General features: G+C 40.7%; 2 long non-coding RNA genes across 6 annotated transcripts; both read left to right on the top strand.

Moving 5' to 3' along the window:
- The first annotated feature begins 1,676 nt into the window (after positions 1 to 1,676).
- LOC140587716 (uncharacterized) lies at positions 1,677 to 8,832 on the top strand. 2 transcript variants are annotated; one of them, XR_011989395.1, is made up of 13 exons: positions 1,677 to 2,504; positions 2,762 to 2,901; positions 3,005 to 3,209; positions 3,316 to 3,728; positions 3,818 to 3,959; positions 4,620 to 4,705; positions 4,976 to 5,056; positions 5,310 to 5,395; positions 6,402 to 6,465; positions 7,819 to 7,885; positions 8,101 to 8,259; positions 8,368 to 8,478; positions 8,660 to 8,832. It is a non-coding gene; the product is annotated as an uncharacterized lncRNA (long non-coding RNA). The 2 variants fall into 2 exon arrangements; XR_011989394.1 differs by having other exon boundaries at positions 1,680 to 2,504; positions 8,101 to 8,255.
- A 6,316-nt stretch (positions 8,833 to 15,148) lies between these two features.
- LOC140587717 (uncharacterized) lies at positions 15,149 to 23,243 on the top strand. 4 transcript variants are annotated; one of them, XR_011989397.1, is made up of 14 exons: positions 15,149 to 15,322; positions 16,301 to 16,913; positions 17,171 to 17,310; positions 17,414 to 17,618; positions 17,725 to 18,137; positions 18,227 to 18,368; positions 19,029 to 19,114; positions 19,385 to 19,465; positions 19,719 to 19,804; positions 20,811 to 20,874; positions 22,227 to 22,293; positions 22,509 to 22,663; positions 22,776 to 22,886; positions 23,068 to 23,243. It is a non-coding gene; the product is annotated as an uncharacterized lncRNA (long non-coding RNA). The 4 variants fall into 4 exon arrangements; XR_011989398.1 differs by lacking the exon at positions 15,149 to 15,322 and having other exon boundaries at positions 15,834 to 16,486; positions 16,571 to 16,913; XR_011989399.1 differs by lacking the exon at positions 15,149 to 15,322 and having other exon boundaries at positions 15,834 to 16,913; positions 22,509 to 22,667.
- The last annotated feature ends 1,484 nt before the right edge of the window (positions 23,244 to 24,727 follow it).

Raw genomic sequence — 24,727 nt, forward strand, 5'->3', positions numbered from 1 at the left:
GCTATTCCCACCTCAAAACCTTATTTTACATAGATTGCAAAACGCTGTGCTTCCGATTTCTGTTAAAAGCCTAAAATACTCCCAGATCGTCACGTCTTATCTTACGCTCCTCGTACTGCGAAGGGTATGCGCATGACCTCACAGCAGGCGGAAGTCACTGTACTCACACCCACTGAGTAGCAAAAAAGACTTAGGGGCAGTGATAGCGTTCGATTTGAATTCCGCAAAAACACACATGTAAAATGGGAAAGAGCTGTCGTGCGATTGATTGCCAAAAACTAAATAAGTAAGTATAGGACGTGGATCGGTCACGCATGGCCGATTCCCGATCCGTCAAATAGGTCTGGATCGGCGCCGATACCGATCCGAATATCGGTATCGGTGCATCTCTAGTAGAAAACAGACTATGACAGGTGCTTTTGAGTTTTTCTGATTATGATGACCGAATTGTTTTATTAAGAGTTATGGAGTATGTGACCGATACAGTATATTATTAAATTACACCAGCAACCTCAATGGTATTTATGTAAAAATAGTATATTATGATTGTTAATTATGCAGATGTTTAGGCTATATTATGATGCTCAGGATACCCAAGTTAATGCTGATGATATGAATGCTATATAAGATATTTTATCGATATCACAGCTGATAACCTTACAAGCTGCATTACTTCTGCATGCATGTTATGTTGTTAGAATGAGCGTGCACCTCAGAGTAACGGTAAGTTTACACAATGTTTTATTGTTTATGTTTTAAAGCATCCAACGCATTTACAGGCCAGTCCTGATGCAACAAGGTTTTGCCTAGATGGTGTGTTCAGATGCCCATGCTGCACTTATGCAACTGACCAACAATTCAAATTTACAACACACATTCAGAGCCACGTGAGACATGCAGTACAGCATAGAGGTAATTCCTAATGATGTTTATTGGTCTATTGATTTTGGTGGTTTTAAAACATACACATGCTTAAATGTAGAATGCACTTCTTACAATCAAGATAGACAAAATGATGTGGAGTTCCTTAGTGGGAGTCCCTGAAGTCATGTGAATATTGGTAAGCTAATTTACCTATGTTTGAGTTTTGTTTGACACTGTAACTTTCTGATCAGCTACTCCTGACCTCACTCCCCCAGTCCCGTTCTGTGTATACCTTTTTTTTCTGTTGATAGCTTTGGTCTTCATGTTGCCGTCTTGCAGGTTTCTTCATCAGCAAATGCAACAATTATTGCAGACCCACAGGACACTTTCATTGTCTTTATTGCAGCCAAACAATAATACGCAAAGACCAGTTTAAACATCATGTATCCCAATGCATCAGTGAAACCAAGCCAACCACAACGGAAGCGCATCAGTCACCTCCCGCCTCTCCTGCTCCCTCCTTTACTGCTTCTGAAGCTGCATGTCCCCCTCCCCCAGTCCCCATCCTCCACCCCTCACTTTCTTCATGTTCCTCTGATCCTGGCTCCTCAGCAGCACCAGCACTACCACCCCCTCACCCAAAGAAAGCAGAAAACAGTGAAGTGTACTAGCTGTGGCCTAATCCTTAATAGACGGAACCTACGGATACATCTTCGAAGACGTCACACTCCCATCAAAATGGACATTACGGCACAGAACCACCTCAGTGCTCAGTGTGTTGATTACACAAATGGAGTGTTTGCAGTAGCAAAGTCTTTTATAGCACCCAGCACACCAGTACGTGTCATTAAAAGGACATGGGGTCCTGACCAAAAAACAATGTGTGAGCTGGATATCTGCAGAATTAATGCAGAGTTTGCAGAGAGGTCAAACCTTCGTCCATTTGAGTGCCACCACATTCAGTCCCTCGTGTACTGCCCTCCAGCCAAAATGGACACTCCATCACTTACAGAGGATGTTTTGCAGGTGATGGTACATGACAAGTGGTTTGGGGAAGACAAAAAGGAAAGGTGTTTGGTACGTCAGAGAGAAGCAAATGATGCAGGAGTCCCGTTGTCCTGTCTGGTGACTGTGTGTGGACCCCCCTCCAAAAAGCACATTTCTGTATACGAGTCAACTATCTCCTATTACAGCCGGCTTGGCAGAGTGGTGGTAAGGTACAATTCTAAAATCATTTCATGGCATTGTCCTTGCGTGAACCCAAGGCAGTCATGCATACCTAAATATGTTGCCAAGTGGCATTTATTTGAAACAGACCAGGCACTCTTCAGAAAAACCAGAAGTGTGGAGGAGAACATCACAGAACATTTTCCAATTGACATGGAAAGTTTTGACCTAGAAGAAGGAGCTCCATACCCACCTGAAGGCAAAAAATCTGTCGCGGATGGTTCAATACATTTTTCATAAGAAGAAACTGCCTGCGATTTTCCCCTCAGACGTGGTCAAGACCATTCATTTCCCTGTGCACTTCATACCATCAGAAACCTTTTGCTCAGAATGTTTAGAGCCCACTCCTCTAAGCGAACCTGTGCTGATTACATCTAAGGCTAAAATCCTAACAATCACTGATGTCATAGAAGGTATGTTCTCTCTTTATTTAAATATTTATTATCGATATTTTAACATTTCATTACTCACTACATGTACTGTAAATGTCAGTGTAGCCATGACTTCCACTATCAGCAGCTTAGCCTCCTTCCCAGCAATTCACACTTGTATGCTTACTGAGATAATTTCATACACTGGCTTTTAGTACTGTGCAAAGTATAGAGACATGTCACAGTGTAAAATGGTGAAAGATAAATGTGTAACATTTACTGGTGCTTGTGTCCATTAGGAATTTCAGTGTACAGAAAATGGTGCTACAGGTGTGGTATGGCATATCGATACCAGGAGTGGACTGATGGTGTCCACAATTTCGATGACCACACACTTCTGTCCATATACATGTGCCATTTTCTACGCAATACACTTCAGGTAGGAACCATGTTCTGTTGTTTTAATCATTTAAAACAATTACGAATACTTTATCAAAATAATATATTGTAAAGCCTTTAAATGTCATACATCAATTTCACAGACTCATCAGGCAGTAGGGAGTGCCATGGATGTGTTGGAGAAGACCTCTGGTAAAACCTATCCATCCAGGGAAAGGGTCCTGCAGGCTTATTTAAGCTTTGAAGCACTGTCAGACCTCGGTTACACATATGCTTGTGTATCGTGTGGTTATCATCCAGTATCTGTTGTGATGGACCTTCATGAGAAGGGCGTTTTTAGCATGCCTGGTAAGTGAACACATTTATTCATTTTCTTAGTCTTACATTGTTTCAAGCACCACATATCCAGCTATGACTGTTTGGAACATGCTTACTTAAGTCTTGCTTTCCTTAGTGAGCAGCATTGAGGAACCATCTCAGACTTTTGATGGAAAGGTAAGTGTTGAAAATTTCTGGGAGATGGTTTCCCTTGAAATGATCAGCCGTGGGTTGGTCCCAAGTAAGTACAGTCCGCACAATGTTCTAGGTGGGATGACAGTATTCTAGCATTTACTTTGTTTATCGTGGAATAATGTACTGTTATGTTAATAATATTTTCTAACATCATTTAAAGGCAACAAGTCAAACCCATTTGTCGTCCATCCCAGTTACCATAGTTGGGCTCCGTGGATTGGTCCTCACACAAGAGATAGGGATGTTGTACTCAACACTGAATACAAAGAAGTGTATTCTGCTTGTAGTGCAAAGGAGGAATCTGAGTTTAACCTCACAGAGGACCGACTGACTGATGAACTTCTTAAGCTCAAGGTACTGAACTTAAGTCAATTTTTGTCAGTTTTGTCAAAGATGTGTGTTTTTGAACCACGCCAGACCAACTATACTAATGTTCATTATAGATGGAAGCTGTGCGTGCTCTGTGCCGACAGTGTGGCATAGACCCCAAAGGCTCACGGATGGACCTGGTAACGAGACTTCAACAAGAAATGAAGAACAGAGCGAGTTATGATAAGGTGTTTTCACAGATCTGGGGAGCTTCTGGTAAGTTGTGTTCTATTACTGAGAGACCGTTTTTACAGACAGTTCTTAGTTTCATTACTTGGAATGGTTGCACTCTGATTTACAGTTTCCTTAAACAGGTGGATGGGCTGTGGTCACCTGTCCTTGTGCTGTGGTGTATGGTGTTAAGTTCAACATAAGGGCTGAGAGCCCCCGGGACTTTGCTGACCTTTTATTGTCGATGAAACATTTTCCAAACATTGTATTATATGATTTTGCGAGAGGGTTGGCAACACATACCAACCTAAGAGATCCAGAATCATTACCCTTCAAACCTCATGGGGGTAGGTTACTTGAGCCTACTGAAGATAACATCAGATGTGCCACTACTGGACAGATAAAAGTGAGCTTGCCATGGCTAGTCACCAAGAAGCCAGTTCCTGATGAAAATGGCCACCCTATAACTGGATCGTCTGAGCATTATGCTCTTTATGATAGATTTCATGAGGCAAACTCAAAAGATGCCAGGGATGTCTTGCGAAAGGTGGAACTGGTCCCAGAGTTACGTGGTTGGATCAACAGCCCGTGTGCTGAACAGCTCTTTGCTGGAATGAGGAAAAACAATCATTTTCTCAACATGATGACTCCCTCATCGCATGTCTTTTTGATGCGAAATATTTTGTGTCACTACAACAATGCTAGAAATTCAAGAACCATAGAAAGCATGAAGAAGAGATTGGGCAAAGGAGTGGACATACAGTTAAATTCCAATGGTCAGACAGTTTTGGGTATGTATTCCACCCTCATTCTAAATTATTAGTGGTAATGTCATGTTTATGTCATGTTTATGTAATTTTGCTGTCCGGTGCCGTGAAGTTATATTTGTCTTTTAATTGTAGGTGATTCCTCATGTTTATTTTGCAATTTGAAAGATCATAAAGCTATAACTTACAAATCTGTCAGAAATGCTAGACAGCATAGCGTTGATGAGAAATGCATGCAGTACAACCGATTTAACTCATTCTAAATCATTTGGTTTAAAATGTGCTTTTTTGCAGCACCAGCTGAAGCACCAGCCGAACAAGCACAAACAACAACAGCAGCACCAGCTCATGGTATGACAACTGCAGCATCCCCTGGTATGAAGACAATATATATTTTTTGAGGGCCTGGTTGTACAACTTAATAAAAACCTTAACACATCCATGTCTTTTAGAATATGTATACTTATGTATGTTTGCAGTGGGTACTTGATCTGCAGCTAAATGTATACCAACCTTCAGCCACCCTAAGAAAGTGTTATATGCTTCATAAGATGGCTCAGTATCACAGAAATGTGGTGAAACACTTATTTGGTTAATATTTTCATGCATGGTCTGATATGTATGACAGGAGATCTACCAGTGTGCAGTGATGACTGCTGGGGACTACCACATCTGGAGCACACAAGTGCCCGATCGGAAATCAGAGACTCAGAGGTGCATGTTTTATGTTTTGTTCCTCCGTATTTGTTTGTTTGTTTATATATTGATTGACTCATTTGATTGATTGCCGCATGGGCTCTCTTAGTCGCAAATTTGGAAACCATTTAACAATTGGCAACCATTTCATGTAATACAGTTGTCATTGTTTATGGGTGTTATAACTTTTAACATCTAATGTATCGGTTATTATATTATTTATAACTTGGAAACAAACTATTCATTAATCAGTAATACAATTCCTTTTGTGTCATACTTTTTAAATATTTTCTGTGATGCCTCGTAGTGCATGGCATATAAGTGAAGTGATTAGTTGTCATTGACACACCACAGCACACAGTGCACAACAACAAAATGTGTACTCTGCATTTAACCTATATGACACCATGACATTGCAGAGGAGAGCAGTGCTTGGGGGTGGTACCTTGCTCAGGGTACTTCAGTGGCACCTTTCGATTACAAGTGCACTTCCCTATCCATTAGGCCACCACTGACCCTATTACAAACAGCAGCATAATTTAATGGAGTCAGATTAATTGGTCTTAGTGATCTGATCTGAAGGTGGGGATTAGGGTTGTAACGGTATGAGATTTTCACGGTATGATAATCGTCTCAGAAAATATCACGGTTTCGTGGTATACGGTATTAAACTATCATTATTATTAGTATAATCATCAGCTACAATGACCCTTAAATGAATAAAAAGAGATATGGTTTTTGGATGAACATGGTTTATTGTAACAAACTTTTTTTTAATGAAAATAAAAAAAACTTATGGAAGTATGAGTCTAACTTTTGGGGGAAAAATAAATAAAATAAAGCTGCGCATCTCCCATTTGAACAAAATAAGGAATAAGTTATTTCTCTTTATATTAGACAAGAATAAATCAAACTGTCCTTCCTCTTTAACAGCATATATGGGAGAGCAATATGTGCAGGGTCATGTTTGTTAATATTTTCCTGAGATTATCATAGCAGCATGCATTTCTTTGCTTTTTTTCAGGTCAGATTATGATGAAGAAATGTAAGCATGTTGAGATTTTCAGGGCTCAATCTTGACCGCTGAGGTGAGAGAATGTGTCCACTTGTACTAAACACCTATGAGTTTTCAGTTAGTGTATTTGATGATTATTCTTTTAAATAAAATTATAAAATGATCATTAAGTGTTCTCTTGAGAGTAGCTCTGGATATGTTCATGTGTTCACGTCTTCACATAGTGAATGAGACAGCAGACGCTTTAAAAACCATGACCATCATGCAGTGGCGGTTTTAGGCATGGGCGAACGGGGCAGCCGCCCGGGGCGGCACTTTTTCATGTCACGTGGGGGGCGGCACACGAACTTGGAGGAAAACAAAAATAATCTAAATAAAGCGTTTTTCTAGAGGATGGGCGAGCGGAGACGATAAGGGATGAAGTTGGGAGGGCGCCGGGAGGGATTCTATGGGGGGCGGCACACGAACCTGGAGGACAAAATAATCATCTGTGCCGCTGTGTGTGTGTGTGTGTGTGTGTGGGGGGGGGGGGGGGGGTAGTTGGTTAATGAGCAAGCGGCAGCCTTTTTGCGCTGTATATTCACAGACGCACATCGCGATTTAATTTGCTGCACAGCTATATTTTGATTTATTCATCCATCTATCTATCAAATCGGACATTTTACGTGGCATCTGAATTATACTGTAATTGACTCCAATTACATGACTGGATTCCGGGATTCCCTCTGCATCACAGAAATAATACGGCTTTAAGTTATAAATGGAACTTACCTTTATCTTCACGGAGGGATGGTGTTCGCGAATATGGGAGAACATGTTCGACGTATTTCCTCCTTTTGCGGCCACTGTTCGTCCACATTTCTTGCAAACTGGATATCCACCCCACGATCATTTTTCGGATACCCAAAATATTCCCATACTGCAGATTTTAATTTTTTTTTCGGCAGGAAATAGAGATTAGAATTTGCAGCCACTATCGGACATTTTCGCCGCTGTGCATTTATGGGTGGAGTCTAAGCAGTAAAGCGGAAAGAAGTTGCATATACACAGCAGCGCAGGTGAGATCTGGTTTCTTTTTTTTTTTTCCAAACCGCGGATAGGCAAATGTGCATGATATGATAATCGTACATGTCAATATCACAATAAACCGCCATACCGGTATACCGTTACAACCCTAGTGGGGATTGATACACCTTACAAAGTTGATGCTGTAATATTTATCACTCTGATGCATTGTTCTGACCCATATGCATATAAGCCTTTCAGTCTGACAAGCTGGTAGTATCATGACTGCCTTTTTCCAGGTCTGGTGCCCAACGTGATCAAATTGTTTTACACCTGTGCCCTCAGGTGGAGTCAACTCTATGTGATACCATTACAATATGTCATAGTTTTACAATAGTTGTGACAATATAATTTCTTTTAGGAAAATTCAATGTGTTGAAAGCACAGATGGTAGAGGAGGAGGAATGGGTTCCATCTCCATTGAACAGGTATTTATGTAGCTGATCTTACAGCTGAACCTGCTGTTTTTCTCTTTTTTTCTCTGTGCTTACTGTGCTGTACCCTACAAAAATGTGAAAACAATGAGCTTCATTTTAAGCAGTTGGAGTTGGAATGTAGAAGTCATGCTATTTTTGTCTGTTTTTGTTATATTACAGAACTATTGTAAAATAATATTTGCGTGCTTGTATGATTTCTTTCACAGATCCCCCTCGACGTCCTGGAGGATATCCTTTTAGAAGTAGTCCTGTTCGAGGGTGACAAAGCTTTTTTAAAGCTGTCACTTGTTTGTCACCTTTTTTTGGGACTTAGTCGGAAGGGAAACATTCCGTGCCCGAGCGCATTTTCAGTGGCTTGACAGTAGGTATAAAACATATTATGATATTTGAATACCCTTTGAGTTAGGATGTTTGTATTCCCATTAACAAGGGATTTTACTCTAATGAATCATTCTTAAATTTGAAACCTACAGGTGTAGTCCCATGGAAACTGTACAGTGCGGCCTATCAAGCACAATTCCGACGATTGTATCGCCTGGAATGCTGCCAGCACTGTCTAGAGACTTATAAGAACAGCTTACCAGGTATGCATACTGTGTAAGAATGTTGACAATTGTTGCTGAAGTCAGTGGTTGCAAAAAGAAAGTCACCAGAACAATTTATTGTGTGTCAGGTCCTGAATATTTTCTTGAAAGTATGCAATGAAAAACATTGTTGCTCTGTTTTGATACTAAGTATGCTTGCTTATTATTTATTGTCCCATAGGCTACATTGAGCGTGGAAGACGAGGGGAACTTCACACAGCCTGGGTTCTGCAGCGAGTTCTGCAAACACCTTACGGAAGACTTGGGTGTGTGAATGGGTGGGTGGGTCAGTGAGTGAGTGAGTGAATGGGTGGGTATGTAAGGAAAATAGCAAATTGGATGACTTTGGAATAAAAAAATAACAGCTACTATGCCTCTGTTTCCTTGTCTACACACAGACTACACACATGACCGAACCACATTTTAAGTTTTATCAGCTTTTCATTAAAAAGCACAGTGGCACCCAATTGTGATGAGTTACTGTATGTGGAAATGAGTGGCACCTCTGTATCATTTGTGAATAATTTGTCATATCGACATTAAATCATAAGTTTATTTAATTTTAATGTTGGCACAGAAATAAGTTACAGTGCCTTTGGAAATGCAATAAAATGCTCATTTGGAAAACGTTTAACTATCCTTTGTAATTGAGTAAAATTATGATAACTGAATACTTTTATAAGGCACTGTATACTTGATTGCAATGGGTTTTATTACTTTCCGGCTATATTAATACACCAATCAATATGTTAACCAATCATCACAGACAAGCATTACATCGATATCGGATTGAAACTATATTATGGCCATCCTACAGCTACATAAACAAGGGTAAATAGTCCTACTTTCACTGTCCTGGAGAGAGAGAGCGAGAGAGACAGAGATGTAAACATGTAAGCAGCAGCAGAATAAAATAGAAATATGATTTCAGAATGTTTTACTTACTGTATGCAAATGTCATTTTCGAGAAATGTTTGGCTCGCATTATCACCAAATTGATGACAATATCACCATTTACTACAAAACTTTGAACTCAATAATTAACAAAATAATATATAAGAAATAAATTGAGAAACTAAATTTCCTGTTACAGACAATTTATCTTAAAATAGTTTGATGTTCAGAATGCTCCTCACTCCACTTCACGCAACTTTAAAACACGCAAGGACCATGTTAGGCCAAAAGCTGAACAATGTTTGTGGGCAACACTCTTGATTTCCCCAGGAGATCTAGACATAGCATATATGCTCACCTAAAGGATTATTAGGAACACCTGTTCAATTTCTCATTAATGCAATTATCTAATCAACCAATCACATGGCAGTTGCTTCAATGCATTTAGGGGTGTGGTCCTGGTCAAGACAATCTCCTGAACTCCAAACTGAATGTCAGAATGGGAAAGAAAGGTGATTTAAGCAATTTTGAGCGTGGCATAGTTGTTGGTGCCAGACGGGCCGGTCTGAGTATTTCACAATCTGCTCAGTTACTGGGATTTTCACGCACAACCATTTCTAGGGTTTACAAAGAATGGTGTGCAAAGGGAAAAACATCCAGTATGCGGCAGTCCCGTTGGGCGAAAATGCCTTGTTGATGCTAGAGGTCAGAGGAGAATGGTCCGACTGATTCAAGCTGATAGAAGAGCAACTTTGGCTGAAATAACCACTCGTTACAACCGAGGTATGCAGCAAAGCATTTGTGAAGCCACAACACGCACAACCTTGAGGCGGATGGGCTACAACAGCAGAAGACCCCACCGGGTACCACTCATCTCCACTACAAATAGGAAAAAGAGGCTACAATTTGCACGAGCTCACCAAAATTGGACAGTTGAAGACTGGAAAAATGTTGCCTGGTCTGATGAGTCTCGATTTCTGTTGAGACATTCAAATGGTAGAGTCAGAATTTGGCGTAAACAGAATGAGAACATGGATCCATCATGCCTTGTTACCACTGTGCAGGCTGCTGGTGGTGGTGTAATGGTGTGGGGGATGTTTTCTTGGCACACTTTAGGCCCCTTAGTGCCAATTGGGCATCGTTTAAATGCCACGGCCTACCTGAGCATTGTTTCTGACCATGTCCATCCCTTTATGACCACCATGTACCCATCCTCTGATGGCTACTTCCAGCAGGATAATGCACCATGTCACAAAGCTCGAATCATTTCAAATTGATTTCTTGAACATGACAGTGAGTTCACTGTACTACAATGGCCCCAACAGTCACCAGATCTCAACCCAATAGAGCATCTTCGGGATGTGTTGGAACGGGAGCTTCGTGCCCTGGATGTGCATCCCACAAATCTCCATCAACTGCAAGATGCTATCCTATCAATATGGGCCAACATTTCTAAAGAATGCTTTCAGCACCTTGTTGAATCAATGCCACGTAGAATTAAGGCAGTTCTGAAGGCGAAAGGGGGTCAAACACCATATTAGTATGGTGTTCCTAATAATCCTTTAGGTGAGTGTATGTGTGTATGTGCACAATGAATGAATGGAATAAGCTGCTACAGTTACATTGAACCATGTGCTTGTGCTCATGTGCACAAGCACACACACACACACACACACACGCCGATGGGCTTTAAAGTTTAACTTTAGGTTTGTGAAAGCAGACATAATTATTTCTGTCAGGACCTCGATGTGTATCCAAGCCCCAAAAACACACTAACTCAGGCGTTCACGCAACTTATCGCGAAAAACCAGACAGAAATAGACTTGAAAATTTTAAAGAAAAGACATTAGCGGTTTTTGTTAATGTTTAAAGGTATAAAAAAAAACCTTTGCTGCCTTTCTTAAATGGCTAGAAAACATTGCCTCAACACTATTAAACACGGAATCCGCTGTTTGTAAACGGTCCGCATTTTACCCTCACCGCTAAAATAGTTGTGCTTGTTTCACACTTTCTCTTGTTTCGCTTGGGTATGCCTCTACTTAAATATTGTGTCTCTAGTTAAAAGTTTGGGACCTGTGTCTCATTCACATAGGCTTTCACATATGCAAATTGCCACCCCTCTTCTGGGCTAATGCCGTACGCTCATTTTGACAACGAATTGCCAGCGTTATTCGTTGATTTTTTTTGTCTAAAATGTTTATTATTCACATTGGTAGAAAAGTGCTTCAATACTTTAAAAAAAGGTCATGGTTTATTTGAAATAACTGGGCACTCCGTTTGTTGCTGCCATATTTTGAAATGGGTTGTCTAAGGAATCCTTATTCTTTGTTTGATGCCCCGGTTTCGGGTAAACATCCGCGACGGTTTATGACTACACCACATGGCCAAAGTGGCCTGCGAACGGACGATCACCCTGATAACAAAATACAACTAAATACATCTTTGTCAGGATGTGGGGCGGGGCAGGTCTATGACATTCGGGCTAAATGGGGGCAATAGCTTGGGGAGCCAGCCTATCTCAAAGCCTGTGGCCTGTTTGATTCTACCCCATGTTTCCTCCGTGTATGTCCGCTGTGATATGCTTAACAGACACGTTTGATGGCATTATTCTAACATAGCATGTTGCTAAATACCGCTCACTAGTTCCTACAGCTATTAAATGTATTTAAATGAAATCGGGGCATCTTGTTTAGAATAAAACTAAGAAAATACAGGAGATCGATCTTTCGCGTGTGTTGCTGCCGCCGCCATTTTGAAAGGCGCGTCTGCGTCACTGCGCATGCGCAAGCTTCGCATCCCATAAGGCAGTTATTTCGCCCGCATTGTTCAAACGGGTGGCACGCGCCTGGCCCTGCTCCTTGGATAATGGCAGCCTAGATCACGCTAGCTTTGTGCTACACTGACGGGACCCAGAGCCGCTATGGATGGATCTTCGCCTTTGGTGAAGTGTTTTTTTTTCTCTTTGACATTGAAATAAAACTGTTAAACTGATTACGGCTTTTTCTCATTTTTAAAAACTTGGGCTAAAGTAGTTGTGCTTGTTTCACACTTTCTCTTGTTTCGCTTGGGTATGCCTCTACTTAAATATTGTGTCTCTAGTTAAAAGTTTTGGACCTGTGTCTCATTCACATAGGCTTTCACATATGCAAATTGCCACCCCTCTTCTGGGCTAATGCCGTACGCTCATTTTGACAACGAATTACCAGCGTTATTCGTTGATTTTTTTTGTCTAAAATGTTTATTATTCACATTGGTAGAAAAGTGCTTCAATACTTTAAAAAAAGGTCATGGTTTATTTGAAATAACTGGGCACTCCGTTTGTTGCTGCCATATTTTGAAATGGGTTGTCTAAGGAATCCTTATTCTTTGTTTGATGCCCCGGTTTCGGGTAAACATCCGCGACGGTTTATGACTACACCACATGGCCAAAGTGGCCTGCGAACGGACGATCACCCTGATAACAAAATACAACTAAATACATCTTTGTCAGGATGTGGGGGGGGGGAGAGGTCTATGACATTCGGGCTAAATGGGGGCAACAGCTTGGGGAGCCAGCCTATCTCAAAGCCTGTGGCCTGTTTGATTCTACCCCATGTTTCCTCCGTGTATGTCCGCTGTGATATGCTTAACAGACACGTTTGATGGCATTATTCTAACATAGCATGTTGCTAAATACCGCTCACTAGTTCCTACAGCTATTAAATGTATTTAAATGAAATCGGGGCATCTTGTTTAGAATAAAACTAAGAAAATACAGGAGATCGATCTTTCGCGTGTGTTGCTGCCGCCGCCATTTTGAAAGGCGCGTCTGCGTCACTGCGCATGCGCAAGCTTCGCATCCCATAAGGCAGTTATTTCGCCCGCATTGTTCAAACGGGTGGCACGCGCCTGGCCCTGCTCCTTGGATAATGGCAGCCTAGATCACGCTAGCTTTGTGCTACACTGACGGGACCCAGAGCCGCTATGGATGGATCTTCGCCTTTGGTGAAGTGTTTTTTTTTCTCTTTGACATTGAAATAAAACTGTTAAACTGATTACGGCTTTTTCTCATTTTTAAAAACTTGGGCTAAAGTAGTTGTGCTTGTTTCACACTTTCTCTTGTTTCGCTTGGGTATGCCTCTACTTAAATATTGTGTCTCTAGTTAAAAGTTTTGGACCTGTGTCTCATTCACATAGGCTTTCACATATGCAAATTGCCACCCCTCTTCTGGGCTAATGCCGTACGCTCATTTTGACAACGAATTACCAGCGTTATTCGTTGATTTTTTTTGTCTAAAATGTTTATTATTCACATTGGTAGAAAAGTGCTTCAATACTTTAAAAAAGGTCATGGTTTATTTGAAATAACTGGGCACTCCGTTTGTTGCTGCCATATTTTGAAATGGGTTGTCTAAGGAATCCTTATTCTTTGTTTGATGCCCCGGTTTCGGGTAAACATCCGCGACGGTTTATGACTACACCACATGGCCAAAGTGGCCTGCGAACGGACGATCACCCTGATAACAAAATACAACTAAATACATCTTTGTCAGGATGTGGGGGGGGGGAGAGGTCTATGACATTCGGGCTAAATGGGGGCAATAGCTTGGGGAGCCAGCCTATCTCAAAGCCTGTGGCCTGTTTGATTCTACCCCATGTTTCCTCCGTGTATGTCCGCTGTGATATGCTTAACAGACACGTTTGATGGCATTATTCTAACATAGCATGTTGCTAAATACCGCTCACTAGTTCCTACAGCTATTAAATGTATTTAAATGAAATCGGGGCATCTTGTTTAGAATAAAACTAAGAAAATACAGGAGATCGATCTTTCGCGTGTGTTGCTGCCGCCGCCATTTTGAAAGGCGCGTCTGCGTCACTGCGCATGCGCAAGCTTCGCATCCCATAAGGCAGTTATTTCGCCCGCATTGTTCAAACGGGTGGCACGCGCCTGGCCCTGCTCCTTGGATAATGGCAGCCTAGATCACGCTAGCTTTGTGCTACGCTGACGGGACCCAGAGCCGCTATGGATGGATCTTCGCCTTTGGTGAAGTGTTTTTTTTTCTCTTTGACATTGAAATAAAACTGTTAAACTGATTACGGCTTTTTCTCATTTTTAAAAACTTGGGCTAAAGTAGTTGTGCTTGTTTCACACTTTCTCTTGTTTCGCTTGGGTATGCCTCTACTTAAATATTGTGTCTCTAGTTAAAATTTCCGGACTTGAAATGCCCTTAGATTCAGAACATGAGAAGGGTAACACATTGAATAGACTAAAATGAAATTTGAATAAATAAATCATGTATATATGTTTTGTTTTAGGGCGTAACACTAGAAAACGCAGACGGTACGTTTTGCTGCTAGGTTGTTTCTCTTTTGTTTCAGGGACCGCAGGTCTGGGCCTTATGTCCTAAAAATTATATGACAATATTGCAAAATATTTATCACAAATGCATATGTAGAAAACAGACTACGACAGGTGCTTTTGAGTTTTTCTGATTATGATGACCGAATTGTTTTATTAAGAGTTATGGAGTATGTGACCGATATATTATTAAATTACACCAACAACCTCAATGGTATTTATGTAAAAATAGTATATTATGATTGTTAATTATGCAGATGTTTAGGCTATATTATGATGCTCAGGATACTCAAGTTAATGCTGATGATATGAATGCTCTATAAGATATTTTATCGATATCACAGCCTGATAACCTTACAAGCTGCATTACTTCTGCATGCATGTTATGTTGTTAGAATGAGCGTGCACCTCAGAGTAACAGTAAGTTTACACAATGTTTTATTGTTTATGTTTTAAAGCATCCAACGCATTTACAGGCCAGTCCTGATGCAACAAGGTTTTGCCTAGACGGTGTGTTCAGATGCCCATGCTGCACTTATGCAACTGACCAACAATTCAAATTTACAACACACATTCAGAGCCACGTGAGACATGCAGTACAGCATAGAGGTAATTCCTAATGATGTTTATTGGTCTATTGATTTTGGTGGTTTTAAAACATACACATGCTTAAATGTAGAATGCACTTCTTACAATCAAGATAGACAAAATGATGTGGAGTTCCTTAGTGGGAGTCCCTGAAGTCATGTGAATATTGGTAAGCTAATTTACCTATGTTTGTGTTTTGTTTGACACTGTAACTTTCTGATCAGCTACTCCTGACCTCACTCCCCCAGTCCCGTTCTGTGTATACCTTTCTTTTCTGTTGATAGCTTTGGTCTTCATGTTGCCGTCTTGCAGGTTTCTTCATCAGCAAATGCAACAATTATTGCAGACCCACAGGACACTTTCATTGTCTTTATTGCAGCCAAACAATAATACGCAAAGACCAGTTTAAACATCATGTATCCCAATGCATCAGTGAAACCAAGCCAACCACAACGGAAGCGCATCAGTCACCTCCCGCCTCTCCTGCTCCCTCCTTTACTGCTTCTGAAGCTGCATGTCCCCCTCCCCCAGTCCCCATCCTCCACCCCTCACTTTCTTCATGTTCCTCTGATCCTGGCTCCTCAGCAGCACCAGCACTACCACCCTCTCACCCAAAGAAAGCAGAAAACAGTGAAGTGTACTAGCTGTGGCCTAATCCTTAATAGACGGAACCTACGGATACATCTTCGAAGACGTCACACTCCCATCAAAATGGACATTACGGCACAGAACCACCTCAGTGCTCAGTGTGTTGATTACACAAATGGAGTGTTTGCAGTAGCAAAGTCTTTTATAGCACCCAGCACACCAGTACGTGTCATTAAAAGGACATGGGGTCCTGAACAAAAAACAATGTGTGAGCTGGATATCTGCAGAATTAATGCAGAGTTTGCAGAGAGGTCAAACCTTCGTCCATTTGAGTGCCACCACATTCAGTCCCTCGTGTACTGCCCTCCAGCCAGAATGGACACTCCATCACTTACAGAGGATGTTTTGCAGGTGATGGTACATGACAAGTGGTTTGGGGAAGACAAAAAGGAAAGGTGTTTGGTACGTCAGAGAGAAGCAAATGATGCAGGAGTCCCGTTGTCCTGTCTGGTGACTGTGTGTGGACCCCCCTACAAAAAGCACATTTCTGTATACGAGTCAACTATCTCCTATTACAGCCGGCTTGGCAGAGTGGTGGTAAGGTACAATTCTAAAATCATTTCATGGCATTGTCCTTGCGCGAACCCAAGGCAGTCATGCATACCTAAATATGTTGCCAAGTGGCATTTATTTGAAACAGACCAGGCACTCTTCAGAAAAACCAGAAGTGTGGAGGAGAACATCACAGAACATTTTCCAATTGACATGGAAAGTTTTGACCTAGAAGAAGGAGCTCCATACTCACCTGAAGGCAAAAATCTGTCGCGGATGGTTCAATACATTTTTCATAAGAAGAAACTGCCTGCGATTTTCCCCTCAGACGTGGTCAAGACCATTCATTTCCCTGTGCACTTCATACCATCAGAAACCTTTTGCTCAGAATGTTTAGAGCCCACTCCTCTAAGCGAACCTGTGCTGATTACATCTAAGGCTAAAATCCTAACAATCACTGATGTCATAGAAGGTATGTTCTCTCTTTATTTAAATATTTATTATCGATATTTTAACATTTCATTACTCACTACATGTACTGTAAATGTCAGTGTAGCCATGACTTCCACTATCAGCAGCTTAGCCTCCTTCCCAGCAATTCACACTTGTATGCTTACTGAGATAATTTCATACACTGGCTTTTAGTACTGTGCAAAGTATAGAGACATGTCACAGTGTAAAATGGTGAAAGATAAATGTGTAACATTTACTGGTGCTTGTGTCCATTAGGAATTTCAGTGTACAGAAAATGGTGCTACAGGTGTGGTATGGCATATCGATACCAGGAGTGGACTGATGGTGTCCACAATTTCGATGACCACACACTTCTGTCCATATACATGTGCCATTTTCTACGCAATACACTTCAGGTAGGAACCATGTTCTGTTGTTTTAATCATTTAAAACAATTACGAATACTTTATCAAAATAATATATTGTAAAGCCTTTAAATGTCATACATCAATTTCACAGACTCATCAGGCAGTAGGGAGTGCCATGGATGTGTTGGAGAAGACCTCTGGTAAAACCTATCCATCCAGGGAAAGGGTCCTGCAGGCTTATTTAAGCTTTGAAGCACTGTCAGACCTCGGTTACACATATGCTTGTGTATCGTGTGGTTATCATCCAGTATCTGTTGTGATGGACCTTCATGAGAAGGGCGTTTTTAGCATGCCTGGTAAGTGAACACATTTATTCATTTTCTTAGTCTTACATTGTTTCAAGCACCACATATCCAGCTATGACTGTTTGGAACATGCTTACTTAAGTCTTGCTTTCCTTAGTGAGCAGCATTGAGGAACCATCTCAGACTTTTGATGGAAAGGTAAGTGTTGAAAATTTCTGGGAGATGGTTTCCCTTGAAATGATCAGCCGTGGGTTGGTCCCAAGTAAGTACAGTCCGCACAATGTTCTAGGTGGGATGACAGTATTCTAGCATTTACTTTGTTTATCGTGGAATAATGTACTGTTATGTTAATAATATTTTCTAACATCATTTAAAGGCAACAAGTCAAACCCATTTGTCGTCCATCCCAGTTACCATAGTTGGGCTCCGTGGATTGGTCCTCACACAAGAGATAGGGATGTTGTACTCAACACTGAATACAAAGAAGTGTATTCTGCTTGTAGTGCAAAGGAGGAATCTGAGTTTAACCTCACAGAGGACCGACTGACTGATGAACTTCTTAAGCTCAAGGTACTGAACTTAAGTCAATTTTTGTCAGTTTTGTCAAAGATGTGTGTTTTTGAACCACGCCAGACCAACTATACTAATGTTCATTATAGATGGAAGCTGTGCGTGCTCTGTGCCGACAGTGTGGCATAGACCCCAAAGGCTCACGGATGGACCTGGTAACGAGACTTCAACAAGAAATGAAGAACAGAGCGAGTTATGATAAGGTGTTTTCACAGATCTGGGGAGCTTCTGGTAAGTTGTGTTCTATTACTGAGAGACCGTTTTTACAGACAGTTCTTAGTTTCATTACTTGGAATGGTTGCACTCTGATTTACAGTTTCCTTAAACAGGTGGATGGGCTGTGGTCACCTGTCCTTGTGCTGTGGTGTATGGTGTTAAGTTCAACATAAGGGCTGAGAGCCCCCGGGACTTTGCTGACCTTTTATTGTCGATGAAACATTTTCCAAACATTGTATTATATGATTTTGCGAGAGGGTTGGCAACACATACCAACCTAAGAGATCCAGAATCATTACCCTTCAAACCTCATGGGGGTAGGTTACTTGAGCCTACTGAAGATAACATCAGATGTGCCACTACTGGACAGATAAAAGTGAGCTTGCCATGGCTAGTCACCAAGAAGCCAGTTCCTGATGAAAATGGCCACCCTATAACTGGATCGTCTGAGCATTATGCTCTTTATGATAGATTTCATGAGGCAAACTCAAAAGATGCCAGGGATGTCTTGCGAAAGGTGGAACTGGTCCCAGAGTTACGTGGTTGGATCAACAGCCCGTGTGCTGAACAGCTCTTTGCTGGAATGAGGAAAAACAATCATTTTCTCAACATGATGACTCCCTCATCGCATGTCTTTTTGATGCGAAATATTTTGTGTCACTACAACAATGCTAGAAATTCAAGAACCATAGAAAGCATGAAGAAGAGATTGGGCAAAGGAGTGGACATACAGTTAAATTCCAATGGTCAGACAGTTTTGGGTATGTATTCCACCCTCATTCTAAATTATTAGTGGTAATGTCATGTTTATGTCATGTTTATGTAATTTTGCTGTCCGGTGCCGTGAAGTTATATTTGTCTTTTAATTGTAGGTGATTCCTCATGTTTATTTTGCAATTTGAAAGATCATAAAGCTATAACTTACAAATCTGTCAGAAATGCTAGACAGCATAGCGTTGATGAGAAATGCATGCAGTACAACCGATTTAACTCATTCTAAATCATTTGGTTTAAAATGTGCTTTTTTGCAGCACCAGCTGAAGCACCAGCCGAACAAGCACAAACAACAACAGCAGCACCAGCTCATGGTATGACAACTGCAGCATCCCCTGGTATGAAGACAATATATATTTTTTGAGGGCCTGGTTGTACAACTTAATAAAAACCTTAACACATCCATGTTTTTTAGAATATGTATACTTATGTATGTTTGCAGTGGGTACTTGATCTGCAGCTAAATGTATACCAACCTTCAGCCACCCTAAGAAAGTGTTATATGCTTCATAAGATGGCTCAGTATCACAGAAATGTGGTGAAACACTTATTTGGTTAATATTTTCATGCATGGTCTGATATGTATGACAGGAGATCTACCAGTGTGCAGTGATGACTGCTGGGGACTACCACATCTGGAGCACACAAGTGCCCGATCGGAAATCAGAGACTCAGAGGTGCATGTTTTATGTTTTGTTCCTCCGTATTTGTTTGTTTGTTTATATATTGATTGACTCATTTGATTGATTGCCGCATGGGCTCTCTTAGTCGCAAATTTGGAAACCATTTAACAATTGGCAACCATTTCATGTAATACAGTTGTCATTGTTTATGGGTGTTATAACTTTTAACATCTAATGTATCGGTTATTATATTATTTATAACTTGGAAACAAACTATTCATTAATCAGTAATACAATTCCTTTTGTGTCATACTTTTTAAATATTTTCTGTGATGCCTCGTAGTGCATGGCATATAAGTGAAGTGATTAGTTGTCATTGACACACCACAGCACACAGTGCACAACAACAAAATGTGTACTCTGCATTTAACCTATATGACACCATGACATTGCAGAGGAGAGCAGTGCTTGGGGGTGGTACCTTGCTCAGGGTACTTCAGTGGCACCTTTCGATTACAAGTGCACTTCCCTATCCATTAGGCCACCACTGACCCTATTACAAACAGCAGCATAATTTAATGGAGTCAGATTAATTGGTCTTAGTGATCTGATCTGAAGGTGGGGATTAGGGTTGTAACGGTATGAGATTTTCACGGTATGATAATCGTCTCAGAAAATATCACGGTTTCGTGGTATACGGTATTAAACTATCATTATTATTAGTATAATCATCAGCTACAATGACCCTTAAATGAATAAAAAGAGATATGGTTTTTGGATGAACATGGTTTATTGTAACAAACTTTTTTTAATGAAAATAAAAAAAACTTATGGAAGTATGAGTCTAACTTTTGGGGGAAAAATAAATAAAATAAAGCTGCGCATCTCCCATTTGAACAAAATAAGGAATAAGTTATTTCTCTTTATATTAGACAAGAATAAATCAAACTGTCCTTCCTCTTTAACAGCATATATGGGAGAGCAATATGTGCAGGGTCATGTTTGTTAATATTTTCCTGAGATTATCATAGCAGCATGCATTTCTTTGCTTTTTTTTCAGGTCAGATTATGATGAAGAAATGTAAGCATGTTGAGATTTTCAGGGCTCAATCTTGACCGCTGAGGTGAGAGAATGTGTCCACTTGTACTAAACACCTATGAGTTTTCAGTTAGTGTATTTGATGATTATTCTTTTAAATAAAATTATAAAATGATCATTAAGTGTTCTCTTGAGAGTAGCTCTGGATATGTTCATGTGTTCACGTCTTCACATAGTGAATGAGACAGCAGACGCTTTAAAAACCATGACCATCATGCAGTGGCGGTTTTAGGCATGGGCGAACGGGGCAGCCGCCCGGGGCGGCACTTTTTCATGTCACGTGGGGGAGGCACACGAACTTGGAGGAAAACAAAAATAATCTAAATAAAGCGTTTTTCTAGAGGATGGGCGAGCGGAGACGATAAGGGATGAAGTTGGGAGGGCGCCGGGAGGGATTCTATGGGGGGCGGCACACGAACCTGGAGGACAAAATAATCATCTGTGCCGCTGTGTGTGTGTGTGTGTGTGTGTGGGGGGGGGGGGGGGGGTAGTTGGTTAATGAGCAAGCGGCAGCCTTTTTGCGCTGTATATTCACAGACGCACATCGCGATTTAATTTGCTGCACAGCTATATTTTGATTTATTCATCCATCTATCTATCAAATCGGACATTTTACGTGGCATCTGAATTATACTGTAATTGACTCCAATTACATGACTGGATTCCGGGATTCCCTCTGCATCACAGAAATAATACGGCTTTAAGTTATAAATGGAACTTACCTTTATCTTCACGGAGGGATGGTGTTCGCGAATATGGGAGAACATGTTCGACGTATTTCCTCCTTTTGCGGCCACTGTTCGTCCACATTTCTTGCAAACTGGATATCCACCCCACGATCATTTTTCGGATACCCAAAATATTCCCATACTGCAGATTTTAATTTTTTTTTCGGCGGGAAATAGAGATTAGAATTTGCAGCCACTATCGGACATTTTCGCCGCTGTGCATTTATGGGTGGAGTCTAAGCAGTAAAGCGGAAAGAAGTTGCATATACACAGCAGCGCAGGTGAGATCTGGTTTCTTTTTTTTTTTTCCAAACCGCGGATAGGCAAATGTGCATGATATGATAATCGTACATGTCAATATCACAATAAACCGCCATACCGGTATACCGTTACAACCCTAGTGGGGATTGATACACCTTACAAAGTTGATGCTGTAATATTTATCACTCTGATGCATTGTTCTGACCCATATGCATATAAGCCTTTCAGTCTGACAAGCTGGTAGTATCATGACTGCCTTTTTCCAGGTCTGGTGCCCAACGTGATCAAATTGTTTTACACCTGTGCCCTCAGGTGGAGTCAACTCTATGTGATACCATTACAATATGTCATAGTTTTACAATAGTTGTGACAATATAATTTCTTTTAGGAAAATTCAATGTGTTGAAAGCACAGATGGTAGAGGAGGAGGAATGGGTTCCATCTCCATTGAACAGGTATTTATGTAGCTGATCTTACAGCTGAACCTGCTGTTTTTCTCTTTTTTTCTCTGTGCTTACTGTGCTGTACCCTACAAAAATGTGAAAACAATGAGCTTCATTTTAAGCAGTTGGAGTTGGAATGTAGAAGTCATGCTATTTTTGTCTGTTTTTGTTATATTACAGAACTATTGTAAAATAATATTTGCGTGCTTGTATGATTTCTTTCACAGATCCCCCTCGACGTCCTGGAGGATATCCTTTTAGAAGTAGTCCTGTTCGAGGGTGACAAAGCTTTTTTAAAGCTGTCACTTGTTTGTCACCTTTTTTTGGGACTTAGTCGGAAGGGAAACATTCCGTGCCCGAGCGCATTTTCAGTGGCTTGACAGTAGGTATAAAACATATTATGATATTTGAATACCCTTTGAGTTAGGATGTTTGTATTCCCATTAACAAGGGATTTTACTCTAATGAATCATTCTTAAATTTGAAACCTACAGGTGTAGTCCCATGGAAACTGTACAGTGCGGCCTATCAAGCACAATTCCGACGATTGTATCGCCTGGAATGCTGCCAGCACTGTCTAGAGACTTATAAGAACAGCTTACCAGGTATGCATACTGTGTAAGAATGTTGACAATTGTTGCTGAAGTCAGTGGTTGCAAAAAGAAAGTCACCAGAACAATTTATTGTGTGTCAGGTCCTGAATATTTTCTTGAAAGTATGCAATGAAAAACATTGTTGCTCTGTTTTGATACTAAGTATGCTTGCTTATTATTTATTGTCCCATAGGCTACATTGGGCGTGGAAGACGAGGGGAACTTCACACAGCCTGGGTTCTGCAGCGAGTTCTGCAAACACCTTACGGAAGACTTGGGTGTGTGAATGGGTGGGTGGGTCAGTGAGTGAGTGAGTGAATGGGTGGGTATGTAAGGAAAATAGCAAATTGGATGACTTTGGAATAAAAAAATAACAGCTACTATGCCTCTGTTTCCTTGTCTACACACAGACTACACACATGACCGAACCACATTTTAAGTTTTATCAGCTTTTCATTAAAAAGCACAGTGGCACCCAATTGTGATGAGTTACTGTATGTGGAAATGAGTGGCACCTCTGTATCATTTGTGAATAATTTGTCATCTCATATCGACATTAAATCATAAGTTTATTTAATTTTAATGTTGGCACAGAAATAAGTTACAGTGCCTTTGGAAATGCAATAAAATGCTCATTTGGAAAACGTTTAACTATCCTTTGTAATTGAGTAAAATTATGATAACTGAATACTTTTATAAGGCACTGTATACTTGATTGCAATGGGTTTTATTACTTTCCGGCTATATTAATACACCAATCAATATGTTAACCAATCATCACAGACAAGCATTACATCGATATCGGATTGAAACTATATTATGGCCATCCTACAGCTACATAAACAAGGGTAAATAGTCCTACTTTCACTGTCCTGGAGAGAGAGAGCGAGAGAGACAGAGATGTAAACATGTAAGCAGCAGCAGAATAAAATAGAAATATGATTTCAGAATGTTTTACTTACTGTATGCAAATGTCATTTTCGAGAAATGTTTGGCTCGCATTATCACCAAATTGATGACAATATCACCATTTACTACAAAACTTTGAACTCAATAATTAACAAAATAATATATAAGAAATAAATTGAGAAACTAAATTTCCTGTTACAGACAATTTATCTTAAAATAGTTTGATGTTCAGAATGCTCCTCACTCCACTTCACGCAACTTTAAAACACGCAAGGACCATGTTAGGCCAAAAGCTGAACAATGTTTGTGGGCAACACTCTTGATTTCCCCAGGAGATCTAGACATAGCATATATGCTCACCTAAAGGATTATTAGGAACACCTGTTCAATTTCTCATTAATGCAATTATCTAATCAACCAATCACATGGCAGTTGCTTCAATGCATTTAGGGGTGTGGTCCTGGTCAAGACAATCTCCTGAACTCCAAACTGAATGTCAGAATGGGAAAGAAAGGTGATTTAAGCAATTTTGAGCGTGGCATAGTTGTTGGTGCCAGACGGGCCGGTCTGAGTATTTCACAATCTGCTCAGTTACTGGGATTTTCACGCACAACCATTTCTAGGGTTTACAAAGAATGGTGTGCAAAGGGAAAAACATCCAGTATGCGGCAGTCCCGTTGGGCGAAAATGCCTTGTTGATGCTAGAGGTCAGAGGAGAATGGTCCGACTGATTCAAGCTGATAGAAGAGCAACTTTGGCTGAAATAACCACTCGTTACAACCGAGGTATGCAGCAAAGCATTTGTGAAGCCACAACACGCACAACCTTGAGGCGGATGGGCTACAACAGCAGAAGACCCCACCGGGTACCACTCATCTCCACTACAAATAGGAAAAAGAGGCTACAATTTGCACGAGCTCACCAAAATTGGACAGTTGAAGACT

The sequence above is a fragment of the Paramormyrops kingsleyae genome, chromosome 2 (assembly GCF_048594095.1).
Source record: "Paramormyrops kingsleyae isolate MSU_618 chromosome 2, PKINGS_0.4, whole genome shotgun sequence".
NCBI lineage: Eukaryota > Metazoa > Chordata > Actinopteri > Osteoglossiformes > Mormyridae > Paramormyrops > Paramormyrops kingsleyae.